Source organism: Capsicum annuum, chromosome 3, assembly GCF_002878395.1.
Source record: "Capsicum annuum cultivar UCD-10X-F1 chromosome 3, UCD10Xv1.1, whole genome shotgun sequence".
In the NCBI taxonomy this organism is placed as follows: Eukaryota; Viridiplantae; Streptophyta; class Magnoliopsida; order Solanales; family Solanaceae; genus Capsicum; species Capsicum annuum.
The window spans coordinates 213845009-213852477 of NC_061113.1; positions in this window are offsets into that span (position 1 = coordinate 213845009).

Here is a 7469-nt window from a genome sequence, read left to right on the forward strand (position 1 = left end):
CTTTCAAAAATCCAACTTTGTCAAATTAGCTTTTAGAGAAAATGGAGTATTATCTCCAACCTTTAGTCGAAATTTTACCTACACACTCAATCTTGGGAGTCCCATTATCCCAATTGCTGATGTGTCAATATAAACCAAATAAGAAGCCATGCGTGTAAACACGCGACGGGGCCCACTCCTACTTTTTCAGTGTTATATACTCTCTCCGTCTCAAATTATCCGTCCCAAATTTCCTAATCTGATTTTCTATTTTACTTGTCCTTTTTCATTAATCAAGAAGTGTTGAAAATATGTCTTAGAAATAAAGTAAGAATATATATTTTTAGTAGTTTTAATTATTAGAGTCCTATGTGACTTAGCAATTAGTTTTTTCTTTATTATTTGAATAGAAATTAGTTATCCCAATTAAAATTGGAGTGAAGTTAGAAATTTAATTATAAATATATGTTTTGAGTTATTAATAAAATAATTTTCTTTGACAACACTATTGTCGTATTTTATTTTCTCCAACTCTTTCTCTGTTATTTCTCCAATTTTAAAGCTAAAAACCAACAATTGGTATTAAGAGCTAGTTTCTTGAGGGATCTATGAGAGATGAATTATGAAAACAACTTTTTCCAAATAACTCCTCCTATCTTTGATGGTGAGAATTACCAACTTTGGGCAGTAGGAATGGAGATTTATCTTGAGGCTTTAGATCTTTGGGAGGTTGTGGAGGAGGATTATGATATTGTTTCGTTGCCCGATAATTCCACGGTGGCCCAGATCAAAATCCAAAAGAAAAAGAAAATCAGAAATCAAAAGCAAAAGCGACTTTGTTTGCTAGTGTTCTCCAACAATTTTCACGAGAATTATGGCCTTTAAATCAATAAAAGAAATTTGGGATTATCTAAAGAAAGAATATACAGGAGATGAAAGAATACGAGGCATGAAGGTGTTGAATCTAATTAGGGAATTCGAATTGCAAAAGATGAAGGAATCTGAGACCGTCAAAGAGTACTCAGACCGTCTTCTTGGTATTGTTAACAAGGTAAGATTGCTCGGCACAAAATTTAAAAATTCGAGAATTATTGAAAAAATTCTTGTTACAGTGCCTGAAAGATACAAAGTATCAATAACTACCTTGGAAAGCACAAAAGACCTGTCCAAGATTACCTTGGCAAAATTATTACATACATTGCAGGTGCAAGAGCAAAGGAGGCTTATAAGGCAGGATGGTATGGTTGAAGGAGCTTTGACAGTCAACCACAAGACTCAAAGCAAGGGTAATAATTCAACAAAAAATTACCCACCTTGCCAGCACTATGGAAAAATAGGGCATCCTCCATTTAAATGTTGGAAGAGACCAGATGCACAATGCAAGATTTGTTATCAACTTGACCATGAAACCGTGAATTGCAAAAATAAATCTCAAAAATATAAAGCAGATGCCCAAGTCACCAAAGAAGAAGAAGAAGATCACTTATTTGTGGCAACATATTCTTTAACCAAGAAATCTGATTTTTGGATGATTGATAGTTATTGTACAAACCACATGACATATGACAAAACTCTTTTTAAAGAGTTTTTGCCTTTGAAAAATAAGAAAATTAGAATTGGGAATGGTGACTATATTCCGCCAGAAGGAAAAGAGAATGTTGCAATCAAAATAATTTCAGGTACAAAAATAATTTTAAATGTCCTTTACGTGCCCGATATTGATAAAAGTTTGTTAAGTATTGGTCAACTAATGGAAGAAGGATTTAAACTATTGTTTGGAGATAACTATTGTCGAATCTTTGATTCCATTAATCTTGAGATTTTACAAATTGATATGAGAGGCAAAAGTTTCTTATTTAATCCAACAAAAGATGCACATAAGTCATGCAAGAACAAAGACGAATTGAAAGATTTATTCAAGAGGTCAAATTCAGCCGAAGTCGAGACAATTTCTGATCCAAGGAGAAGTGTTGAAAATATGTCTCAGAAATAAAGTAGGAATAGATATTTTTAGTAACTTAGGAATAATTTGTTCCTTTATTATTTAAATAGGAATTAGTTATCCCAATTTAAATTGGAGTGTAGTTAGAAATTTAGCTATAAATGTATGTTTTGAGTTATTAATAAAATAATTTCCTTTGACAATACTATTGCCGTATTTTATTTTTCTCCAACTCTTTCTCTGTTATTTCTCCAATTTCAAAGCTAAAAACCAACAAGAAGAGACAAAAAATTTTCATGTTTTACCCTTTGCATTAATTACTTTTTCTTCAAATTAAAATGTGAACATCATTTAACATTAGTACAATGGTAAACTAGTCATGTTATTAATTATTTTTCTTAATCAATGTGTCATCTCAATTTGGGACGGGTAATTTGGAACGAAGGAAGTATGTGTTATTTAACATTCATTAAAATAATAATTGATAAGTTATTCATTCACATCTCTCAATGGGTGTATCCATGGATTAACACACAGATACATTCACATCACTTAACTCTCTATACCCATACTCACCATCTACAACACTACACACAGAAAAACACACACAATACACAAACTACTACACACAGCTATACGCGAGAGAGGGGAAAAACAGTGAAAGAAAAAGAGAGAGAGAGGGAAAAACAGAGAGAGGAGCTCCATCGGGAAAAAAATAGTAGGAAACAGATTCGTTTTTGCCGGAATAACTCTGACGAAATTTCGTCGGAATAACTCTGGCGAAATTTCATCGGAATAACTCCGGCAAAATCACCTTTTAAATTCAAATCATCACCTGCTTCTTTTTCCTATCAAATCCCGCCAGAAAACGACTGAAAACACAAAATAGTGACAGAAACACCCAAAACAAACCCATCTCGCCATAAATCTACCAGTTCCATCGAAATCCACCGAAAAACAAACGAAACAGATATGTTCGCGTGTGAAATTCGCTACGGGTGGTTCTCAATTTTGTGGATTTAAGCGTGGGTTATTGAAGAACAGAAGTAGGTGTAGACAAGAGCCGGATTCGTTCATTGTGATGTTTGATTCAAGGTGAAATTAAAGATGTTCTGAATTCATTTGAACAAGCACCATTAGAATTTTTATTGTACCTTAGCTAAAATGGCAAATGCAATGCATTAGTAAACGTAAAGATTGTCTAGAATCACATCATTGTCTGTTTAATGTGAAAGATTTTAAAGTTTAATCACATTCATTGATATTTCCTTTTCGCATCAAAAGAACTGTAGATTGTGCTTATAATTTGTGACTTTGTGGGTAAGAGAGAGACGGGAGCGAGAAGATACGGGAGATGATAAAAAGATTAGCTACCATCCTTTTCTGTTTTTTTGGAGAAAAGGTAGATAATTAGAATCAGTGAATTTGTTTAGTGGTGTGCAGACTACAACAAAATGTACCTATCAATTTTCGTAGCTATTTATAAATTCGTAAAATTTCTTAGCTACGAATATCAAACTGACAAAGCTAATTTTTTAATTTTGCTACAATTACTAATATTTTTGACAGTAATTACCTAAATAGATACAATTTTATTACTACAATAAAATTTTATAGCCGATCATAAGTTTTTACCACGAGGCAAAAATTATTATAGCAATAATATTTTTTTAATCATGATAAATTATTTGAAGTAAAATATTGTAGCTAAATAATTTCTTTTGCTTCAAGTTGTAAAAATTGTGGCAACAACAATCTTTTAGTCACAATAAACTATTTATATTAAATATTATAGCTAAATACATTTTTTTGCTTCAAGTGGCAAAAAAATATGGCAATAGTAGCCTTGTATTTTTTTGCTATAGTAAAATTTTATAGCTAATTATTAGTTTTTGACACAAGCTAAAACTTATTGTAGTAATAGTAACCTTTCAGCTATAATAAGTAGTTAAAATAAAATATTGTTACTTCAAGTTATAAAAAAATTATTACAAGAATCAAATTATATAGACACATAATTTTCGCTCAGTAAAATCTTGTAACTAATTATTATTTTTTTGTCACATTCTAAAATTTATTATAGCAATTAATGATATCTTAGCCGTTATTAAAGGTTAATTAGACAAAATATTGTAGCAATAGTTGTCATGACAAAATGATTTAGCCACGAATATTTTATTGTGATTAAATTTTATAAATAGTAATTATTTTTATCACGATTTGATGCTAATATTAATCTAGAGTAATTAGAGTTATTACCCATTCAATTCGATTTAGTAACACGTATGTCTATTTGTGAATTTCAAATATAATTTCTGTAATAGGTGATTATATTCAATTAATTATAATTAGTGAATTACATTGAGATTAAATATAACTTTACTAGAGCTCACAATCTAATCAAGTGCTTCTAGGATTATTATTTGGGTCAATCTAATTTTATTAAAATAATATATTTATCGATCTAATATGGTTGAAGGCGTTAACTATTCGATTTAATTTAATTTTATAATCTTTAAGTCCTAAATATAATTTAAGTAAATATCTAATTATTATGTTTATTTCAATTGACTAATCGTATCAAATTTTAGCAAAACTTCTATTCAACTTCATCCTGAACAAGCGTTTTCAAAATTATTATTTGATACAAACATTATTTATTAAGACACGTCTTTATTAATTCAGAAGTTTTCAATATAATTTAAATTAATAAGTTATATAAATAGAATCAATGAAATTTCTGATAACAAATTAAAATACTAAAAAGAAAAACAGTGATCTTCAACCATAACTAATTTATATAATATATCTAAAAATTACATAAATACACAATTTATGTTTTCAATATTATAAAAAATCCCAACTCCCTAAACATATTACAAAAATCCCAACATATACACAGAATGTTATGTATATGTCGGTTATGTTATGCATATTAATAGGGAGAGAGAGTAAAATAATTAAAAAAATGGGAGAGAGTATAATTACTTTCAAAAGGGTTAGTATTTATGTTATTTATACTTTATATATATATCTATACTTATAACCTCAAACATTGTCAAGTAACCTCTTAAACTTATCAAGCCCATCTACCTTATTATAGCGTGTTATTTTTTGGACGTTAATTTTTTTCTTAAAAAAATGTATGATCGATTCTTTATTAAAATTACAAAAATATTATTGAATATAGATTTCTATCTATGTTTAAATTCAAATTAAAATAATTATTCGTTGTGTAAGTACAATTTTATTATAATTGTATACCTTAATCAGGATTCATGTTGTTTATATAAAAAAATAAATTGACATTTTTTGAAAGTTCTGTCATAAAATAATATCCAAACTTAAATTTATGATGATGACACTTGCCATTATAATATTATTTTACTTCTCCTATTCTAAATGTACATATTAAGTAGAATTTCTAATAGTGACAGTTTTATTTATTTATTTTTGCATTTCTACTTTAATCTTGAAATATAATTCATGATAAATTCATATAATTTTATACTTTATTCAAACAGAAAAATTATAATTCAAAATTTTAATCTTTTTCTTTTAAAAATATCAAATTGAAAAAATCGAATGTTCTGGAATATAGTTCCACCACAATAGGACACCTAATTGAATTTGAATTAATATTTTTGATGATAAAGATAAAAATAAATTGGCATTCTTTTGAAAGTTCTATAGTAAATTATTATCCAAACTAAATTTTAAGGTGCTAGCGCTTGCCATTATAATGTTATTTCGCTTCTTCTATTCTATTTGGACAACTTAGCTAGCATTTCTAACATTGACAAATTTTTTTAAAAATTTTAGATAGCTATTTTAAACTTGAAATTTTAATTGATACAGTTCATATTAAATTTATATAATTTTTAAATTTTTAATTCAAACAAAAAAATTATAATTCAAATTTCATATCTTTTATTTTGAAATTCAAATTGAAATAATTGAATGTTGTGAAAGTGTGATTTCGCCATAATAGGACACCATAGTATGAATTTAAATTCACGCTGTTGATATTAAAAAGAAAAATTAAATTGATATTTTTTCTAGAAAAATATCTCATTTGAATAATTTTCAAACTTAAACTTTATGGTAAGTAACACTTGTCATCACAATATTATTTTGCTTCTCCGATTCTATATGAATAGACTTGATAGATTTTTTGATATTGAATATTTTATTTTAAAACCTTTTGAAACTTGACATTCTAATCCATATAAATTATTTTAAATTCATATATTTTTTATATTTTCAATTTAAATAACAATAATTTAACATTAAGAATAGTCATAACATTTAGAATAATATTTATTTTACATAAATAGATAATTTTTTCCATTAATTTAAGTAAAAGATATATGTATTATTAACAAAGTTAACAATATCATAGAGGATCAAAATAATTGAAAAGGGATATTTTAGAATATTATTTATTTCATAAACATTTGACTTTTCTATTAATTTAACGAAGAGTATGCATTTATTTTTATTATTAATATTACTTTCATTAGATATTTTTGTGTGTTACAATTGTGTATTACATAGTATTTGTGTATAAAATATTTTTTAAAGAAAAACATAAAGTAATAGGTAAAGGAACACTATACTTTATCCAAAATAATAAAGGGAACTAAAGGCCAATTGGCCACAAGTTCTCCCCGTAAGGGTATTAAGTGGGCCGGTCCGGGTCAACCCGAAACCGGCCCGTTAAAATTAACCGGTTTGTGAGCCGGTTCGGACCGGGTTGAGGTTAAGTGGGTCGGACGGGTTTCGGGTTAAACAGTAAAATTTTTAAAAACACCCCTGACCCGGCCCACTTAACCCAACCCGGTCTAACCCACCTAAATCCGATCAAATCCGGTTAAGAAAAGGTCAAATCCGATCAAAAAAAAATTCCAATCTACACTATATATACCCACATATATACATTTTAAATATGTTAAACAATATATATACACTATATATATAATATATACTACATTAGAATTTAAAAAATATATACACATATACACAATTGCACATATATACGTAACATTCAATATATACGACTATACGTACTACATTAAATAAAACATTTACTACAAAATATATATACTACAATATATATAAGTATATATATAGAGTTATATACTAATTTATAAAACATAGACACATGTATATGTTAAATATATACGTCTATAGAAGATATATACACACATATACGCACCATTCAATATATACATACTACGTTAAATAAAATATATACTACAATATATATATATATATATAGTACAATATATATATAGTTATATGCTAATTTATAAAATATATACATATGTATACATTAAATATACACGTCTATAGAAGATATATACACAAATATACGCACTATTCAATACATATCTACTATAAGTAAAACATATACTACAATATATATATATATATATATATATATATATATATATACTACAATATATATATATATATATACTACAATATATATATATAGTTTCTATACTAATTTATAAAACATATACACATGTATACATTAAATATA